At 47.5% G+C, this 20975-nt stretch overlaps 2 long non-coding RNA genes across 2 annotated transcripts; one reads left to right on the top strand and one right to left on the bottom strand.

The window, feature by feature from the left end:
- The first annotated feature begins 12508 nt into the window (after nucleotides 1-12508).
- LOC135287600 (uncharacterized) lies at nucleotides 12509-14828 on the top strand. Its single transcript, XR_010351191.1, has 3 exons — nucleotides 12509-13491; nucleotides 13679-13762; nucleotides 14409-14828. It is a non-coding gene; the product is annotated as an uncharacterized LOC135287600 (long non-coding RNA).
- Nucleotides 14829-16968: 2140 nt separating this feature from the next.
- On the bottom strand, nucleotides 16969-19419 carry LOC135287595 (uncharacterized). Its single transcript, XR_010351186.1, has 2 exons — nucleotides 19026-19419; nucleotides 16969-17360 (listed from the first exon to the last, which is right to left on the bottom strand). It is a non-coding gene; the product is annotated as an uncharacterized LOC135287595 (long non-coding RNA).
- Nucleotides 19420-20975: the final 1556 nt, after the last annotated feature.

Raw genomic sequence — 20975 nt, forward strand, 5'->3', positions numbered from 1 at the left:
CTGCCCTTGTGGGGATGCATGGTGATTCCATGAAGATGCTGAGCAATGTCTCTTGCTGAGCTGGATCTCTTGCTTGGGCTGTTTCTGACATTTCCCCCTCTCTGTTCTTGTGCTGCAGACAGATAAAGAAGATGAGCTGTCAAGGCGCATCAAGAACCTGCTGGGCGACGTGGACTCCAAGGTGCTCCTGAGCCATGAGTCCCATCTGAATCCCAGATGGATCCCAAAAAAGCCCCAATCCAATTCCCAGGCCTCCAGTCACAGGCCGGCCTCCAGTAAGACAAATCCATGTGAGGACATATGGAGAGAATCCTCACCAGAATCACTGAGCACCAGACCTAAGCCTGAGCAGAGCTACGGTGCCAGCAATGAATGTCTTCTCTCAAATGGGAGGTCAGAAGCCAAAGCTCCACAACCTGAAATCCTTCCTGAGCCTGTCAAGGTGAGTTCCATTGTTGGGGTCCTCTGTTGTTGCAGTCCCTTAAGGCCAAGGGAGCAGCACACAGGCCCTGCCTGGTTCATGGCTCAGCCTCCCCAGAGGTCAAAGGCACTTGGTTGCCAGGTGCAATTTGGAGTTTTGCCAGGCTGATCCATCAGCACTGGGATGTTGCTGTGCCCTATGGAATGTAGAAGCCCACAGTGCTGAAGCACAGCAGTTGGTGTAGGATGGCCATGGAGATGGTTTTCAAATTGTGTTTGGCTTTGGAATGAGAAGGAAAAGCTGGAGGCTGCAGCCAGCTTTTCCTGGAAAATGCTCTTGATCAGCTGCAAAGGACTGGAGGCAACATCATGTGGAAAACAGGAGGCAGCTGAGAGAAGTAGAGCACTGCAGGGCCTTGCCTTCTGCAGGAGCCATGCTTCATGCCAAAAAGATGAAGCAGCAGTGTGGATTTCCAACCCTTGAAAGTGCAGAGTGCTGCAATCAGCCCTGAGGCTCCCAGCAATGGGCAGTGTTTTTCCTTGCTGCTTGCAAGCCCAGTTGAGGGAGTGTGAAGAAAGGAGCAGGGATGCTGCATCTTCCTTGGAGAGTGCAGTGAGGGAGGGGAAGGAGTGTTTTTCTCTCAGACAAAGTGTTTCTGAGGGAGGGCTGGAGTCCCTGCCAGCTTCTGCCATCATCTGGACGTGGACTCAGCTCTTTGGAGTAGCTCAAAGCCAACTTCTCTCCATAGTGTGTCTCTGAGCACCCCTGGAGAACCTCCACTGCTCCAAATTTGGCTGCTAAATCCATCACTTTGCCAAGCAAGGGAAGAGTGAGAAATGGTAGTCGGGGATTTGCAAATCCTGCAGGGGCAACAAGTGGATGCCTAAAGTCAGCCAGAACTTGCATAAACTGTGGGGCATCATTCCAGAAACATCAGAAGTCAGTGTCTTGTCCAGACTGCTGTTGCCTTCAGAAGAATAAGGAGTCTCCTTTTGTTTGGGTGAATAAGAAATATTCCCCTTTCTCTAGAAATGGCTTAGAAGAATTGGGATCTATTATTTCTGGCTGTTTTTCTTTTAACTAAGGAAGCTTCTTGCAGAACTTTTTAAATGCTGAGGCAGCCTGTGCCTTTGAAGACAAAGTTTGTTGCTTGATAGTATAATAGTAGAATTCCATAAAGGGAGAAGACTGCACAGACATACTTACATCATCATAATCACAGTAATGATAAATAGCAGCAGCAGCAGCAGCAGCAGCAGTAGTAGTAGTAGTAGTAGTAGTAGCAGTAGTAGTAGTAGCAGCAGCAGCAGTAGTTTACAAATGGAAAGAATATTTCCAGCCTGCCAGGTTCCAAAGGGATTTCCTCTTTTCCTCAGTGGCAGAAGAGATGACTTTAGGAATTTCAGCTGCTTTTCCGCTTGGCCTCCATTCTCAATTCCCCTTCAGATGGGCCTTTTGATCCTCAGTAGCATTGGATTATGAATGGAATTGCATGTCATTTCTACAATTGTTGGTAACCAAATGCTGCTGTGTCCAGGTCAATTAGTAAAAAAGCCAAACAAACTCCTCCTGCCTCCCTCATTCTTGTTTCAGAAAAAGAAACCCATTGATGTGCCATCCACTGCAAAAACGTTGAAGTTTGGTCTCTTCCATAATAGATCTCTGTATTTGCTCATGTTCTGCATACATGAAAGAAATGGTTGGGGAAAAAATACATTGTTCAACTCCTGCTCACTCAGCAGACGTTGCCCTCCCTGAAAGTGTGTTTTGGGCTGGGCTGAGGAGAAGTAGGGATAAAAGCTGGAGTTGTAAGATCAGCCTTCCTCTCAGTCTGTGAGCGTAACGCTGCCTAGAGCAGTTCAAGGACCAGACTGACAACTCATGCCAGGCAGCCAGAGCTGCTCCTCCCTCAAGCTGGGGGTTGCCTTTCCTGAGCTCCCCGTGTCCAAAGGCTCTGGACGTGCTGCCTCGTGTCTGGGCTTCCAAATTTCCATTTGGGAAACAAAGGGCATCCAGCCCCATGAGTTCCTGAGAACCAGATGCCATTGTGCCTCAGAGTGTTTCTGAGTGGGCCAATGTGGCAGCAAACTTCTCTTGCCTCTTTTCCATTGTTTTCAGTAGGCTCTGTATGGGTAGAGCTGTAACACGTTTGAGCCAGAGGAGGCAGAGGAATGAAAAATGGTTCAGGGACTCCTACTTGTGTTTCAGTTGTGATCTGCAATGTGATGTTTTTCAGGAACACTTGAAGCATGTCATTTGTGTGGAAGCACAAAGCCCATTTTATCTTGATTGTCAGCACAAGCATTATCTGAGAGTGTTAGCCAGAAGTGGGAGTGCTGAGAGTGCTGCTGACCAAGTGGCTTTTAGGTGGTGCCTACGCCAGGCACACAGACATGCCTTGAAATCATCCCCACTTGTTGCACTGGGCTTAGTTCCCTCAGCTAACCTTGCCTCCTCCTCTCCTCTCTGTTTTTGTGACCAAAACAGGTTGTGGAAAAGCCATCTTCTTCACTGGCTCCTCCAAGGTACAGTTGTGTTCCCATACTACCCTCTAGAACAAACAAACCACTTTTCATTTGAGGGGGAGAGGGAAGGGCTTCCTGGTTTCCCTTGAAGCTGCAGCCTTCGGTTTGATGCTGCTCAGGGCTGCTGTTGAAAGTTGGTTTCAATCTTGTGAGGGTTTTAGGAAGGGTGCCATTAGAAATGAACAATCCAGGCATGCTGGAGTTGGCCTATGAACCAGACTTGTATTTCCCCTGGTGCTCCATTCTATTCTCCTCCTCACCCCCAGTGTGTCTGTAGATCCTCTGGTTTTGTATTGACCAAGAATCCATCCTGAAATTTGTTACCCTCTATTGGAAGTGTTTCTTTTGGGGGTTGGGGCTTTCAGAAAGGCACTGGGCCGTTTTGGTAGGTTTTATCAACTTGAGTTGGCTGAATGCAGCTTCACAATGTAGCAGTGAAATCTGTTTACATTCTTGTCTGGCTGGGTGGGTGTTGGAGGTTTTATTATTCCCAGAGTGGTTTTTCATATATGCTTTATTTTTGGAGCATGGCGATGTATTCCTCTGGCCTTCATCCCTCTGCTCTGAGTGGCCAAACACAGGGCTCAGTTTTAGTTTTGAATGCTGCCATGTCAATGGAATAAGTAAGTAACCTTGCCCCCTTCTGCTTCCTAATTTTGTCTCCTGGTGGCCTTGCAGAGCTCTCCAGTCCCAGCACAAGAGGGTGGCAGCAGCACAGCCCAGCAGCTCGGAGTCAGGGAGCACCAGGGAGTGCCACAGCTCCTCAGTGTCTGCACTTCCAAGAGCACCAGCACCTGAGGTGAATGCAGATCAAATGTAGAGGCTGCTCCCACAGCCCCTTGCCTCACCCTCTCTGCTGTCTGCGGGCAGTCAGGACAGGAGACCTTAAATACTGTCACTCTTCAGGTGTCCCCTTGAGACCTCTGCAGCAGCATCAGACATTTCTTGCCCTCTGCTTCCTTTCTTGATTTTCTTCTTTATAAACCTTTCCTGGACTTCGGGTGCTAAACCTGGCAGTGTTCCCACTTGTCCTTTGGCATCATTGCCTAGCCCTTCTGGAGCTTTCACTCCAGGAGGAGTCCATTTAGGAGCTGAGAGATGAAACTTGGAGTGAATATGCTGAATGATCCTCCTCTGCAGCAGGGATCTCTGACTTTGGCCCCTGAGTCACTGGTTTCTCTTCATGGTTGTTTTGGACAATGGCTCTGTAAGGAAAAAGTCCCATCTTTCATTTTCTGCTTGTTTCAGTTCTGTTGATATCTTATTTCCTTCCTTTGACTTCCTCAGAAAGATGAACCTGTCTTTGATCGTACAGCCCTGCAGTGCTGAAGCCTGGAGAGGGAGGAGGAGGAAGAAACAGTGAGGCTGCAGCCCTGCATCTATGGCCTGTGTGCTGGATGTTCAACATGGGAGAGGTGATTGGGCAACAGGGCTGGGCTCCTTGGCTCTCAGGAAATATCCCGTGAGCTGTGCTGCATGCAGGAGAAAGATTCAGCCAGAGAAAGGATCTTGGCAAGGCTGATCAAGGGGGCCTTGGGATGAAAGGTCACCCCTCCCTGCTGTTGTGGGTGAAACAAGAGCTGTGGGGAGACTCGTGCCCTGCAGGGAACCTGACAGTGAAGAGGTCTAGAGCAGAAGAAACTCTGCTGTTCTTCCCTCCTCCTGCTGCTTTGAAATCCACTGGAATTAACGTCTTTGGCCTCAGTTATACTGAACAGCCACACACCAAATAGGATTTTTCCTGGCACATCCCTTAGGAAAGCCATTTCCTCCAGGCCAGGAGTTTGGCTCATTCAGTGTCTAAGGCACATGTCACCTGCAGCTGGGAATTCCTTCTTGATGGCTTCTTTTCCTGGCAGCACTGAAACCTTGAGGCTTCCAGCTGGAACAGACAAGCAGAATGCAGTGCAGGGTGACTTAATCCACAGGGGATAACCATGCAGGGACTCACTTTGCCTTCACAGAGACACTGAACAGCTCTTTCTCCTCTTGCCCAAAGCAGAACCTTCGCTTCCTACATCGCCCCAGTCTCTTGAAGGCATCTTTCCAAAGGAGCTGTGAGAAGCCTTGAAAATAGTGCATCAATGAGGCTCAGATGTATCTCTTGTGCTCCAGTGCCAGGTTTCACCTCTTCTCCCAGCACATGAACAAAGCTGTTTGTAAAGCCAACCTCCTTGTTCATGTCTTTAGGAGCCCCTCAGCCCCAGCGGGAGCCTGGTATTGCCTGCACTGACAGACTGGGATGTGTCAGAGGCTTCATGGCAGGGCCAAGAATTAGGGAGTGTCAGTGTGCAGAAAGGAACAGGAATGGGGCATCTTCCGTGGAGTGTGTTGAAAAAGGAGAGTCAAAACAATCCCAACTAAACAATAAAAAGGGCAAGTCAAGCTGTGTTCCTCTGCAGTTTGCAAAGTCTGGAGGCGAGAAGCAGAATTTGAGGACAACTTAAAGTCACTGCTATTCTCAGGAAATAGGAAGATTTCTCCCTTGAAGCTGGCTGAAAACAGACGAGTAGTCTGCTCTATCTTGCATGAGCTCCATGTGTGCGTGCTTTTCTTGTGCCAGAAATGCTCACCAGAATCAAAGCAACCTTGCAGAGCTGGTCCATGAGCTGGGCTTAGTGTGAAGTTTGTGGTCTCTGCTTTAATCCTTCAGAAAAGCTCCTGTGCCTTAAAGGCTGAACCCTTTTCTGTGTTCAAGTGCTGTGTGTAAGAAGTAGTGGGATGCCTTTGCAGGCGGCCAAGTGATGATGGTCAAGTGCTTTGCCAAGCAAAAGCTCAATCTTGGCAGGAGGAGCCAGCCTGGAGCCAGCCCAAGTTACCTGAACAGGAACAGTGTTCTGAACTGGAAGCCAAGCACCAACTGCACCTTACAAGGGTGGCATTTCAATCAAGGTCGTTTCGTTTTTGGGGTTTGTTTGGTTGGGGTTTTTTTGTTTTGTTGTTTATTTCAGAAAAATGAGTCTCATATTATTTGGGTGAATGACAAAGAATACTCTTTCTCTAGAACTGAACTGGGAATTTCTCTGGAACTAGAAATTATAATTTCTGACTGGCTTTTCTTAAGTAATGAAACTTTTTGTTCAACTCTTTCACTTGCAGAGGCAGCCTATGCCTTTGCAGGCAGAGCTTAGCTGCTACAATACTAGGTAAAGGAAATTATATTCAATAAAGGGAGGATGCTGCAGAAACATACATTCTTAACAAGATGAATAAAAAGTCAGCAACGGAAAGGGTGATTCCTGACTGCCAGGGAAGCCAGACAATGATCTTGCAGGAGGTGACTGGTGGTTTCAGCTCTTGCTGTGCCTGGTCTCTTTTCCTCAGTGCCCTTCAGACGAAACTGTTATTCCTTACTAGCATTTCATGATGGATGGACTTGCATGACATTTTTAGAGCTGCTGGTCAGGAAATGTTGACTGAGTGCATGCTTGGTTGCTATCAAGGAGGAAAATCCCCAAACAAACTGACAGTGCTTCCCTCTTTCTTGTTCCAGCTCATGGTGCACAGTGCTGTGCAGTCCATTGAAGGAATATTGAAGGTGGGTACTCTTCAGTAGCAGATCTCCATGGGAAAGCCTGTACAGATCCATGGGGAGGTGGATCCCTCTGACTCTGGGAAGGGTGAAACTCCCTCTGTGTCCTGAGAGCTGCTTCTCTGCCTCTCTTTGCAGGAAATGTGCAGCCCCCTGCCCCCTCTCCTGCCATCCCTTCAGTCACCTGAGAGAACAGAGACTTCCAAATTTCCTGTGCAGGCAAAGGTAACCCAGCCCAGTTTTTACGGGGCTTCCAATAAATGACAAGAGATCTTGCTGCTGAGCAGAAGTCCAGTTTTGGCAGAAGGAGCCTGCCTGGAGACCTGCCTGAGTTCCCTGACCATAAACAGTGTTGAGAGTTAGAAACCAAGCAGCAGCTGTACCTTGTGTGGGGCTGCATTATACCCAGGTGGTTTTGGTTTGTTTTTTTGTTAATTTCAGTAAAAGAAAGACTCTGATTTTATATGTCTAAATGACAAATATTCTTGTCTCTTGTGAACTGTCTTAGAAGAATTGGCAATTATTATTTCTAACTGCTTTAGTGTTTTTTAAACTACTGAGGCTTTATGCACAAGTCTTACATGCAGCCTGTGCCATTGCAGGCAAGGATCAACTGCTTCAACAGCAACTTAGGAAAAATGCAGTTTCATAAAGGGACATATTACAAAAACATACTTTATTTTAAAATTACAGATAATAAGGATATGGTAGTGATGATGATGATGATGATAATGATAATAATAATAACTAAAACAATTATAATAATTTCAAAAATTAGTAATAGTAATAAAGAGCAGTAGGAGGAGGAGCAGTAGTTTAGAGATGGAAGCAGTGCTCCCTGATTGCCAGATTGCAAAGGGAAGACACACATCTCAGAGCAGGAAGAGTAAGAGGAATTGACATTGCTGGGTTCAGTTCTGTCCATGCCTGGTCTCTGTTGTTAACTCTCCTTTAGATCAGCCTTTTTCATTCTTACTCTTACACATCTGCAATACATTTATGGAGCTGTTGGTAAGCAAAGGTTTGCTGAGTTCCTGCCAATTAGTAACAAACCCAAACAAACTCCTGCTGTTTCCCTCGTTCTTGTTTCAGGCAAAGAAGCCCTCTGATGTGCCATCAGTTGAAGAAATTTTCAGGGTAAGTGCTCTTAAATAGATGATCTCCGTGTTTGCTAATGTTTCACATACATTAACAAACTGGGTGGGGGCAAAATCCATTTTGAGAGCTGCTTCTCTCCCTCTCTTTCCAGGAAATGAGCAGCTCACTGCCAGCTCTCCTGTCCCATCTCCAGATGCCTCCAAGAGCAGGGACTTCCAAACTTTCATTGGCAACAAAGGTGACCCAGCCCATTTATGCCAGGCCTTCTGAGAAATGACAAGAGATCTTTCTGCTGAGCAGAAATTCAGCTCAGCTCTTTGGCAGCTCTTAGAGTGTTTTCAAAAGATTTCTTCAAAAATGCACATGCCCATGAGGTGCCATTAACACAGTTTTGATGTCAGTAGATGTGCTGTTTAACTCCACGTTAAGCTCCTTTTTCCTTTTATTCTAGGAATCCCAACCTGATGGATCTGCAGCACAGAAGCAGAGTAAGTAGACGTGCAAAGTAAACACAGTTCTTTGTGTGCTGTCAGGTAATTTTGTGTGTTCTCTGTAGCAGAGACCATCAAGTGTTCCTACTGATGAAGCAGGGTGATTTCCTCTGCTTTGCTGAACAGGGATGGATTTAGGAATGGCTTAGGAAGCTCTGACCATTCATTACCTTGAGCTCAAGGCAGCAGTTCAGCAGAGGACAAGCAATATTGAGTTAGGAAACTCCCGTCTGGAGTGATGAACAATCTTGGTGGCAAAGCCCTCCCTAGAAGAAAGTGACTCTCTAATCTGGTGCTGAGAGACCACAGGATAATATACGCTCTGAGGGAGGCATATAAATGCAACCTTTTCATTTCTGCTTTCCAGGGCAGGCTGGCACAGCTTCAGAAACATTGCCCAGTTCTCAGCCACGAGCATTGTAAGTAACCAGGCTATGTTCTCATCTCTGCTGGGCAGTTACTTTGAAGAACTTGGAATGCACAACAAATTGGATTATTAGTAAATTTTTCTCAGCAAACTTGATTGCAGGGAATTTTCACCAACAGCAAAAATGTTATTGTATGATGGACTCACTAAATGGTTAAGGTTTGAAAAGCACTTGAAGGTCATCAAGTCCTATTGTTAATCCAGCAATGCCAAGTGCACTAAACCATGTCATGACTACACTGGCTGTGATAAAAAGCAAAACATAACAAAAGAGAAGAAAAAACCTCTTAAGACTTTGTGTACCAGACTGAAGTTTTTGTCTTCTTTTAATCTGTGGTGCTTAACATCTTGTCCCACTTGGTACTCGTCAACCTACTGATATTGCTGAGGCTGACATAAATGCCAAGGGATACCAGCTGAATCGGATCATTCCTGGCTATGGTTTGGTGCCTGGCAGGACAAGTAATGCTACAGCTACCTAAACTGTGTAGATCTACTGATGACATTTTCAAGTTCCTTTGTTGTAAAACTTTCTTCAATTGCCCAAGTAGAGGTTTTCAAAAATGTGTTGTAGTTCTTTTATTTCAAAAGAAACTCAAAGAAATATAGTATTTCACATGGACTTTTTAAGAACCTCACTTTATATGCTGATAATATAGCTAGCTGCAGAGTGGGATGAAGATAAAATTTCTATAAGCTATGGGAATTGTGTGTTTGTCTGAATGGGTGTGAGTTTGAGATTTGATAATTTGCAAGCATTTTTTCATTCTGGTACTTTGTATTTTGAGTAAGGCAATGTATTCCTCTGGCCTTCTCCCCTCTGCTCTCAGTGCCCAAACACAGGGTTCAGTTTTAGGTTTGAATGCTTCCATGTCAGTGGAATAGAAATAGAGTGGAATGGAATAGTGGAATGGAATGCTTCCCCCCTGCTGCTTCCTAATTTTGTCTCCTGGTGGCCTTGCAGAGCTCTCCAGTCCCAGCACAAGTGGGTGGCAGCAGCACAGCCCAGCAGCTCGGAGTCAGGGAGCACCAGGGAGTGCCACAGCTCCTCAGTGTGTGACAGAGAGATCAGCTGCAGTGACAGTGAGGAGGACAACCTTCCAAGGGTGCTGGACCTGCCAGTGTGTGAGGTGAATTCAGAGACCATGGAGAGGCTGCTTCCACAGCCCCTTGCCCACTGCAGTGCTGTGTCTTAGGAAGGAAGCACATGTTGTACTCTGTTACCAAATTCTGCCAGATTTGCCCTGGAAATACTGATTTGTAAGACCCCTCTCACTGCAATGAAGGCTTAGGTATTTGCCACTGACTGGTTTATGGTTTTGTATTCCTCAGATATCCATGCATGGTGCTCAAGGAGCAAGTTTGTTGCTGGTTAGTTTAGAGTCATTTCTTCACAGGCCAAAGGCCAGACTTGATGCCCAGACCTCTGGGCAAGAGTCCCTGGGCCCTGGTGAGCTGTGCTAGGACAGAAAGAGTCAAAAAAGGCACCAGTCTTGAATCCTTCTTTTCTCTTTTGTTGGCAGCCTGAGCCACCAACTGCTAAAAAGTGGCGCCTTGACAACCTGGTGACCCAGAGAAAGCAAGGATTAGTGGCAAGAGAAGGTCCCAGGGAAATTGCTCGTGGGAATGGACGTGAGGAGGGTGTGAGGCAGGAGCCGGGCATCAGCAGCACTTCCTGCCAGCACCACTCCAAGGCAAGGGAGCCTCCTCCCAAGAGCTGTGGCCAAGTGGCCGAGGACACTCACAAGACCTCTGGCCAAACCACCAAGCATTTTCACAAGACCTCTGGCCAAGTGACTCAGGCTCCTCTGGAATTTCACGTTATGAGCACACTCAGCTCTCTGAAGCCTCTTGTGCACACCAAGGAGGCCTTGCCCAGGAAGTCTGTGGGTATCAAAAGGCCCAGCAAGCCCCTGGTGCATGACAAATGGAAAAAAGTCCTGAAACTGGAGAGTGAGCCTGGTCCTTTGGAGGTCAGAGACCAGTCTTGCAAGCACCAGCCCCGAGTCAAGAAAACAGAGGAGCCAAAATCCACCACTAAAAAAGCCCTGCAGCCGGCACTTCACAAGCCCTCTGAGGAGAGAAAGGACAAGGGCTCCCAGCAGGCCAAGGCCAAAGGCTTTTTGGATGCCAGGCACCTGAGACATGCTCAGGAATGTGATGCCCTCATCCCCAGTGACCACAGGCATGGGGAATGGCACAGGGAGAAAGTGCCCTTGCCTCCTGGGGAGAAGAAGTTGTTCTTGCCTTTGAGGAAGGCAGACTTGAAGAGGAAAGCCATGTGGAGTCCTGAGGAGTCCCCTGGAAAGAAGAAGGTGAGAGGGGCCAGGGCAAGTGGGTTTGGACAATGAGCAAGATGGTGCTTGAAAAGCCCATGTGGAGTTTCCCCTTCATAGGTTGGCAGTGAAGCCATGATGCTTCTCTTCTCAAGGGAGTTCCAGTGTGCTATTTTTAATGTTTTCAGCCAGAATCTATCAAAGTGAGCTGTATTGGTCTGTACTTTAGGTAAACTTTTATGACCTGAGTCAATTTTTTCCCTTTTTTTATTCTTCCTACTAGAAGGAAGACAAAGGGGACACTCCCAGGAAGAAAAAGGAATGAGACAAAACATTCCCAACCAAATAATTTTGGCTTTCAGCCAACAAAGGCTCCAATCAACTGAAGTGAGTATGCAGTGATGGGATGTAAGAAAGATGTGTAAATCTAAGTCTCTCTTCAGAAGGGTAGCATGAAGAACTGGATCTCCTGTCCAGACACTCCAGAGTTTGCTTCTAACATGGTGTGCCTTCTGCAACTACAGCTGCTGCAGATTGGCCTTTGCATGCTGGAAGCTGCTGTTGGTTGGGGCTTTATGTAGAAATGAAGAATGGGATGGGATTGTTGTTGCCATGTTGGAGTATGTCTTAAGTTGTTTATTTTTTAGCATTAGTCTTATTCCATGGTTATGACAATGAGAAGAAGTTTACATTTTTGGTAGCAGAAAAAGAACTTAAGGTTACAACTTAGTTTAGAAGATTTTTTTGACTAATCACTCAAAGCAAAAGCATCTTGACAGTAGTTCTATATAACTACTATATGTACATGTATTTTTGTTTCAAAAAAGTTTTCTTCTTTTGAGTATAATACCTCTTGGTAAGCTTTAAAAGACACTGCACAGAGCTCTAGTATTAAGCTTAGAACTTCTTAATATCTTGCTAGATATAGTTCTCTGTAGCTTATGGACAAGTGTTAATGTACAGACTATTGTTTGATTTGTCCCTAGTTTTCTACTTCTTCTGTAATTTTTCTGTTGATAAATCTTAGGGCCATTGCTTAGCTCTCATCGTAGCTTTGTTGTCTCTGAGGTTTGATTTTTGTAGCTTTCCTAAAACTCTGTGATTTTAAGAATTCCCACAGCAGCACCCAGTGCAGAAAGCAGCTCTGAAGGTGTAGGTGGGTCAGGGTAGGGAGCCTTTCCCTTCTGACATTCTCTGAAAGCACAGAGGTGTCTGGGCTGTTGATTGTCTGGGAGAAGGGCTGTTCCAATGGCATTAGGAATGGAAGAGCTTTGATTCTGGAATTCCTTCCTCCCTTTTCCTCAGGGAAAATGAGCAGCTGTCTTAGTCATGTGCTGGCCTTTGGAGTGGCAAGGGTGGGAGGTAGTTTTGGGCAGAGAGGGCTCTGGAGCAGGTCGGGGATGGTGCTGTGCTCTGTGTCAAATGGTCCTTGGTGCAGCATCAGCTGAGCCAAGGCAGAGCAGCTGGGGAGCACGTGTGCAGTGAGTAGGGACCAAAGCACAGGAAAAGTGGCTGCTGAAAGAGGTGAGAGGACTGTGCCATGCACAGCAGGGTCAGGCAAGAAGTGCAGCCTTACACCTCAGCCTTCTCACTGCGTTTAACTTCATTTCCTGCTCTTCTGATGCTGCAATCCATGAGCTGGGAATTTCTGCTTGGTGTGTTCTTGGAAACTTTGCAAATCTGACTTCAAATAGTGCAAATGAGCAGCGGTGAAACAAAGTTGAGAGCTAATTGGTGCTGCTTCTTGTTGCCAGAATTCCGTGGATCTCCTGATTTCAGATGATCAGAGATGTGCTAGGCCAATCTGTTATTGAATGTGAAAGTCTCTGCCAATTCAGACTGCCTTTTACTTGAAGCTTCTCGTCTTTGAAAGTGTTGCCTTGTTGACACAACACCAGGAATGGTGTAGCCAACCAAGCTTTTAAGAAATGCCTACATTCTATGTACATCAGAGTCATGAATTTGCTTCTCTTGTCCAGAGCCTCAGAAGACTCATTCCAAACTGAGAGGGCAAATGTGTTGCTGCCACCACTGCCAGCCATGACTGCTGCACAACGTGCACCAAATTTGACCATGAGGACCCAAAAGAGACCCAGAGCTGCGACTGACAACCTGGAGCTGCCTGCCATGGACAACCCTGCCAGGAAGCAGGATGGATTCTTTGCCAAGCACAGGAAAGTGGAGGAAGACCCCGAGGAGCAAACCCCAGGCCATCACCATTGGTATCCAGCAGAGCTGGTGGGAGTATTCCTGCAACCCAGGCATGCTGTGTGATGCACTGCAGAAACATCCTCTCAGATAAGTGACCATTTCTGACTGTAGGCAGCTGCAACTAAAATGAGTGTGTGCAAAAAGGAGTGTGTTTATAAAAAGAAAAGGACTGCAATCTGGGCCTTAGGTTGTATATCATTCGGAGAAAATTGCTGCATTTATGGGTTAAAAAATTAGAATTTACTGGCTGTTTATAAAAAATTTGGCAGTTTAATGATGGCTCGGGGTATGGGGTCTATGATATTTGGGGTGAGGGAGCATGTGTCTGTGTTCTGTCTTAGGCCAGACTGTGCACAGTGCATTAGCTGCCTTCTAACTGCTTGCTTTTTCCTGATCATTTTCCTGCTTCCAGCCCTCACTGCACTCCCAGCTATTGAGCAAGAAAATCTGCTGCTGAATTTCTCTGTGCTTGGGAGAAGTGGAATGGTGCAAAGCATTGTGAGCTGCCAGGTGAGAAGCCAAAGTTGCATTTCAGTTACTGGAGGGATTGCTGGGAAAGAAGGCAAGAGGGGGAGAGCCCAGTGCATAGACTATGCCTGGGAGAAATGGACATTTTCTCTGGAAATTTAGGAAAGCCTGGCTTTGCAATTGCTTTAGGCATCTCTCTCTGAGCAGCTTTCTCTCGGTGGTTTTTCAGGGATCTGCAGGGCATGAGAAGAATCCTTTTCCAGTGCCTTCTGTGCCACATGAAGCCAAGACAAGAACACCTGAAGTTAGGACAGTAAGTGTTTGTTTTACAGCCCTGCCTGTAGTTTCTGAGGACAGCAGCCAGGGCTGGCCCTGCAGCCACCCTGGCCTCTGCTTCCTCGTGAGCACTTCTTTTGGGAGCAAAGAGAGAGAGAGGGATGGGGCAGAGCTGCCCTCTCAGGGAAGCACTTGCTGAGTCTCCTGGCTACAGCTGAACAGCACTTGAATTTTGACTCCTTGCTGGGCCTTGGATCAGTATGGGCCAGAAGGAATTCCTAGAGCTGCTGATCCGTTTTTGATTGTACACCTTAATCATTACAAATGTTGCATTGTCCTGTGGTACAAGCAGTGGGGAATACTGAAAAGCTGTAACCTGCCTCCCATGGGCCCTTGGCACTGTCATTTTCCATAAAACACAAGGGTTTGTGGGCCCCTCTGGGCAAAGGGATGCATTGCCATGATCTGCTGGCAAACTTGCAAAAGAAAATAAACACGATGGGGCTAGCTGAGTGGCTGGCAGGCTGTAAAAATCCTCTGCAGAAAGAGGCAGCTGCTGAAAGTCAAAAGGTCTTGCAGGTCCTCTTGCAGTAAAGTCACTCCAGTCATTGATTGTGTTCTGCCAGGTGTGCCTGTTGGATGAATGCAACCAAATGTTTTCTCTCTTGCTCCTTTTGTTCCAGAGTTTGCTGCTGAACAAAGCCAAGTGAGGGGACCAAGAGCTGGCCTGACCTCACATAGAGAATGATTCAGAACGTTCAGTGACCAAGTGCCTTAACTGGGTCTCCAGGATGTAAATAGTTCCAAGTTCTCTAGTCTATGGAAACCTTACAAACACTTTTGTTTTATTTACTGTTCAATGCAAAACACCTGCTTTTTTTTGTTTGTTTGTTTGTTTTGTTTTGTTTTAAATACAGTTGTATGTTCTTTTGGTTACTTTTGGACATCCTTGTGGTTTTTGAGGATAATGCTTTTCTATCTTGCAAAAGAAGGGATGGGCTGTGGTATCAGCCATTAAGATAAAACTGTGGAGAGAAGGATGGTGTAATATTCACTATAAAAAAACTGGTGGTTAAGGAAATAAAATAAAAAACCCCACAGCATTATGTGTACTAAAACCAGTGGCCAAAAAGGCAGTGATCAGACTAAATGATAGAGATTCAAACAGGAAGGCAGCTGTCCCCAGAAATGTCATACCAGGGGATTTCTCTCCTCTGACAGAGGAGGCATTTTGGTAATCATCACCAGCAACCACAAATTAAGTGATAGAAATTCAAATAGCAGGGAGACACTGTCTCCAGAGACATATATTCCAGTGTATATTCCAAGAGATTTTTCCTTTGACCAGATTCCAGCAGGAGGCATATTGATAAGCATCATCAGAAGTTTTCCCCAGAAAGCCTTTTACCTCACAGCATTCCAGGAATCATCCACCAGTTCCAGAAACCGTGATAATATGCTAAAGAAGAAACCCTTCCAGGGCACAAAGAACTGTATAAAAGAGACCCTCTGAGAAATGCTCTTTGGAAACCCATGGGGACTTTGGTGCAAAAGGGCCAAATCCTAAATCTCCCCAACTCTGATCACCCGGCTTAGAGTCAATTTTAGCTTCTGTTTTATTCCAAATTTATACTTTGATAACTTCATAAATTTAATTAATTTAATTGGAGTAGTCATTTATAATAGTAGTATCCCAAAACAATTGTGATGACAGGAAAGAACATCTCCCTTTTCTACATCATTTCATGATGTAGGAACAGCTTAGCGCCGTACTGAAATAAAGTTCCTCTTGGTTTTGTGGTTGCTCCAGTTGCCTGCCTGTGGCGACTCACACAGCCACATTTCCCAACAATCTTTTGGACATTGCCGTGAACAAAGACAAGACTCCCAGGGAAGTTCCTCCTGAGGTGGAAGAAAAGCAATTCTTATCTCTGAGGTCTAAGCATGTGGGGCATCTGCCTGCATCTGTCAGCCCCAGGCTTTGCAAAGCCCGGGCTGCAGAAACCCTCGGGGTTCACAAGCACTGACAGTGATTCTGGCAGCCAGCGCCGCCCTCCAGTGGGGCTGTTTGAACTCCATTCTACAATGGCTTTCTTTTTTGGGCTTGATAAATGCATTTAGAGTGCATGGATGGGCATCTCACCCCATGGCTCCATCTAAATTCCAGAAAATCATTCTAAAATCTTCACAAACCAGGGCTTACCTTTTTGTAGGAATTACTTGGAAAACATAAATGACTGTGTGAATATAGAAATATTGCTTCTAAATTTATAGACAGTTTTATGTCCCATGCAGTCATTTTGAAATGCTCTACAGAACTGCTGGATCAGCTCTAACAGGAATCTCTTCAGTGAACCATGAGTGAGAGAAAAAGGATTTCATTCCTTCATATACTGAGCATTCAAACTATGATCTACCACATTTCACTCCAAATAGAAAAACCGGAAGGTGAGGTTAGAAGCAGAAGCATTTTGCCATAACTTTTGCAGATCTTTAAAACAGCATCAAGAGAAATCAGGATGTTGTCAGACTATTATCCCAGCAGATTTCTGCCAGTCCTTAGAGTATAGAAAAGAATAAAGTTCTTACAAATCTAAACACCCTCCAGCACCCTCAGAACATGAGGAGGTGTTAATCTCTAACCATGGAATTCATGCCACAGTCTTCACATCATGGAGATATACACAATTATGTCAACCTCCTTCAGAAAGAACTGGAGTCCTTTCAGGCATAGCTGATTTTAATTGATTATGTCATCATCTTACTTCTATCATTCATCTAGAAATTCCTGTGAAGTTTCGATCCAGGATTGCAGTCAAAGATAACATTAATACAACATTGAGTTAGTGTGCTCAAGAAGATCCAAACAACAAGGTGCAGAAAGATTAACTTAGCCCTGTTTTCTTGGTCTTTACTACCAAGGGAAAGGGCTTGGACAAGAGGAAATAGCCTCCAGTGGTGCTGGAAAGACCAGGACATTTCTCCAGGAAAGCCTTTCAGGTTTCTTCTCTGCCCATAGCCCTGTAACCTCACTGTGCCACAGGGAACATCCCAAGGAGACAGGGAAATGCACGGGATTTATGGAAAATGCAGACAGTGGGCATGCTCTGTGTCCCATACAATTCCCAAGGGCTGCCAAGGGACACGGGGCTGCAGTGACACGCTGTCACCATCCGCTCATACAAGCGGGGCTCGTGATGGTTAATTAACTGATCTCAGAGTGCACAAACAACACCGAGGGGATTTCAGCATTCATCAACACAAATGCACCTTTTATTGAGTGCCCACAGCAAATGCAATAGAAGGATTAGAAAAGAGATAAAGGAGAGAGAGAGAGAGAGAGAGAGAGAGAGAGAGAGAGGAGGCAGAATATTGCTACCAACAGAGAGACAAAATCCTCATGGTCCGGCTAATACATCCCTTTTGTCATGTGAGGAAGAATTTAAGAACACCTGGTTAACTCAAGGTTCTAGTATAGTCCATTCCTAAGGAGGGAACAGATCTTGAAATCACTGAGGGGGAACAGATCCAATAAAGAAGAAGTCCATTGATCACTGAGGGGAAAAGAAGGTACAGCCAGTCTGTGTCCTCAGCAGTAGGTGAGAACCATTGTCTTCTTGGTCCAATGGCCACACCTGCAGGCAAACATCTCACTTTTGGTCAGGTTGGCTCCCCCACACACCTCCCCCGTGTTACAGGTTTCAGTCTCCCTCCTTGGCAGAGGGGAGCTTCTCCATAGAGAGATTTCATGTCTCAGTCCTTGAGAGGGAGGCTTCACCCATCTCAGTCTGTCTGTCACGGTGGTTGGAAAGCAGATGATGGCTCTTCTGTGAGGGGAGGGACCACCAAAGGTTACCCCAGAAAAGTCCAACCAGGCCAAGAGGTGGGGAAATGCTCAAGCTATTGTCACCAAACAGGTGCCAGCGTATAGGGCGAGTCGCCTCCTTGGTAGGCCCTGCCAGAAGCAGGCATTGTAGACACAGCTGTGAACAATCACTTGGCAGGGCAGAACTCTGCTCAGGGGCCTCAGGATTATTTGGCCTTCATCCACCACTGGCAGCCCACAATTCCCATCAGGGTCCTCAGGGTCCCCGTGTCTGTCCTTGAGACGGTCATGAGGCAAAGGGAGGGAACTCCAGAGTGTCTCTAACACATGCTGTTATAAGTTTGGTCCTATTGGTTTTGGGGAAAGAATGGGGAGTTGTTTTTTGTGAGGAGAAAAGGTGTCCAGGACTTGGTGGAGACGGGAGGTGGACGAGGTGAGGAGTGATTGGGCCAGGGCACCAAGCAATCATTCGACGCCCTGAAGAAATGATTGGCCCAGAATGAACCTCGCTAAAGACCTATCAGAGTGCCTAAATTCCCCCAATCAGTGCATGGATCCAAACCCCACCAATCCTGGACCAAAGGGAGTTATAAAAGGGGGGTTTTTCGTTTGAGCGTGGTTCTTGCGGGTTCGGGGGCAGTGGGATTAGTTCACTTGGAAAAGAACCCAACGTGTTCGCAGCACGTTGTTATTTTTTTTGAGCTGTTGTGAGGGGGTCCAAGCTTATCTTGGACCCTCCGTTCCTTCCAGCTTGTTTTTCAATAAACGAGAGCCTTTTTCATCTTTTTTTTTGAAATCTGGCCTCCTTCATTCATTACACTGTGCTGGAAATGGAGTATTGAGACACGTCTAAAAAGACACAGAGTCTCAAGAAAAAAGGGACTTTTTGATAAAATAACAGAGAATAATAACTATTTAGGGCTGTTTTAAAAAGAATGTGAATTCTAGCTGAGTAATGAACTTGAACAGCACTTAATTGAAGAACAAGACACAATGCCTTTCTGCCTAATGCCTAAATCTAAACTGTGTTATTGAAAGCATTATTATGAATTGTAGTTTCTCTACAGGTTAAAGGACCAATTGAAGTCCTGAGGCCTCAGCACCAGGCCCTGTCTGAGGCCTGAACAACAGGCCCTGAGCCAAAGCTGACCTCTAAATAAATTTTCCCACCAAATGTTATATTTGTATCTACTCATTAATGAATCACTATGAGCAGTATGATTTCTGTATGTGTTCATTGGTAAAACATGGCTATACCTTTCTGTATTTAAAAATCAGACAAGGCCCCATCTGGCCTTGTTTGGGGCTGAATGGTCAAAGTCACCTCCCTTGGTTCCTCCTGGGGCCCTGGCCAGGCTTTGGGAGGAACCCAAGAGGAGGATGAAACCAGCTGTTCCTGCACTAGAAGTGCTGTCAGTTTGTTCATTCAGCACTGTCAGAGCTGGGCCCTCTCACAGCAAGGTTGGAGCCTCACCTGTGGCTGGAGGCACCTGCAGGAATTCCCAGTGTCCAGGAGTGGCTCTGCAGCCCTTGGCTGTGACAGCTTCCCCAGCTGCTGTGTGGATCTGGGGGATGGTAAAGGCTGAGGGGAACTGATGCTGGATCTTTCTTAATCACTGCTGCAATCTTTGATCTTTGGTGGTGACGATTGAGTGCATTGCTGAGCTGCTCCTATTGTAATTATTTCCTAATGATTATGTGCTTTACTTTTGTAATTTTTGCAGATTTACCTTATATAAATGACACAATTCCTTCAGTTGGTGTCTGTGTCTTTGGTGCTGACCCTGCCCACTGGCAAAACTGACCCTGTGGGCTCCACAGAACCAAGGGGCCCTTGTGACACTGCAGGGCCTCGTGTGACCTGGGGACCATGGTGACCCTGTGGGGCTTTATGGAACCAAGGGGCCATTGTGACCCTGGGGCCTCATGGAACCACGGAGTGTATTCTGACACTGCGGGGGGACTCATGGCGACAAGGGTCCATTGTTTTCCTCTCCCTGGCACTGCCCAGTTCAGCCTTTCCCTGCCCCTGCCCCAGCCCAGCAGAGCAGCAGAGTCAGGTCTGGCCCTGCAGCAGGAACTGGAGGCACTGGAGGTCAGGGACAGCCACTCTGGGTCTGGAATGCTCAGCAGATGCTCAGCTCGGGCAGCTCCTGCAGCCCCAGGGCCAGCCCTGCTGCCCAGCCCAGCAGCAGAGTTGGCCCCGGGGCTCCTCAGGCAGCTCCTGCTGGCCCAGGGACAGGGCAGCCTCTTGCCAGGGCTCCTGTACACAGCCACGGGCTCCTGCTCTGCTCCTGGCCCATGCCAGCTGCCCCCAGAGCCTTTCCCAGGGGAACACGTCTGTGCTGGCCCCAGCAGCCATTGCTGCAGCCCCTGCCCTGCTGCCCAGAGCCCCGAGCTGGGGCTGCTGCTCTGCAGAGCACGGGGGCTGTGCTGCCCGGGGCCCTGGGCTGCCTCTGCTGGGCTCTGCTGCTCAGCCTGGCACACAGAGGCAGCTGATGGTGCTCCCTGCACTCACCCCCTCCCACACAGGCTCTGTGGGGCCATGGAGGGGGCTCAGAGGTGCCTGCCTTGTGCCAGGGCTGCCAGAGGGGCTTGGGGCTGCCCTGGATCCTCCTGGGGGAGTTCCCTGAGGCTCAGAGCAGGCAGTGCCCAGACTCCTTTCCCTGGGCCTGCTGTGTCCCTGGGCTGCAGAGCTCTCCTGGCTCACAGCAGACATTCAGTCCTGGATCTCGGGGTGACCCCAGCCTGGCCAGGCCTGTGCCCAGTGAGCTCCACTCCCTGCTGGTCCCTGGCACACCCTGTCCCTGCAGGTCCCCTGTGTTCTCCTGGCAGCTCCCAAGGCCCTCCAGACAAACCTTCCCCTGCCATCAGCCCTGCCACAAGCTGCAGAGCCCCAGCAGGAAGGTTCAGCACAGACCATTCAGCATCTGATGGGCACTGGCCACCAACAAGCAAAACCTGACCCAGACCTGAGTCCCCTGAAGGCCCCAGTGAGACCCTGATCTCATCCCACTGAGCCCTGGGAGAACAAGGAACACGAGGAGCCTCTTGAGAGTCCTGAGAGTGACTCTGGAGGGGAGCAAAGCCTTCCTGCCCTGCGCTCAGGAGATACCCTTTGCTGGTGGAGCTGCTGTGCTGGAGCCCAGCTGTGTCCCAGCAGTGCCCATGGCCTGTCCCTGCCTGAGGCCACAGCACGGACACGCAGCAGGACAGTGACCAAGCTGCCAGAGCACTCCGGCCTGGCACCCACAGCAGGGCTGGGAAGGGGAGTGTGGAGCTGGGAGGAGCAGATGTGGAAAGAGGCAGGGCCATTGTCCCTGGCTGTGCTGCTGTGCTGGGAGCCCCTTCCCTCCACCTCTGCTCACAGGCACTGCCCCTGCAGAGCCCGAGAAGGGCTGAGGAAATGCCTTAGACACACAGG

The sequence above is a fragment of the Passer domesticus genome, chromosome 30, assembly GCF_036417665.1.
Source record: "Passer domesticus isolate bPasDom1 chromosome 30, bPasDom1.hap1, whole genome shotgun sequence".
NCBI classification, from domain to species: domain Eukaryota; kingdom Metazoa; phylum Chordata; class Aves; order Passeriformes; family Passeridae; genus Passer; species Passer domesticus.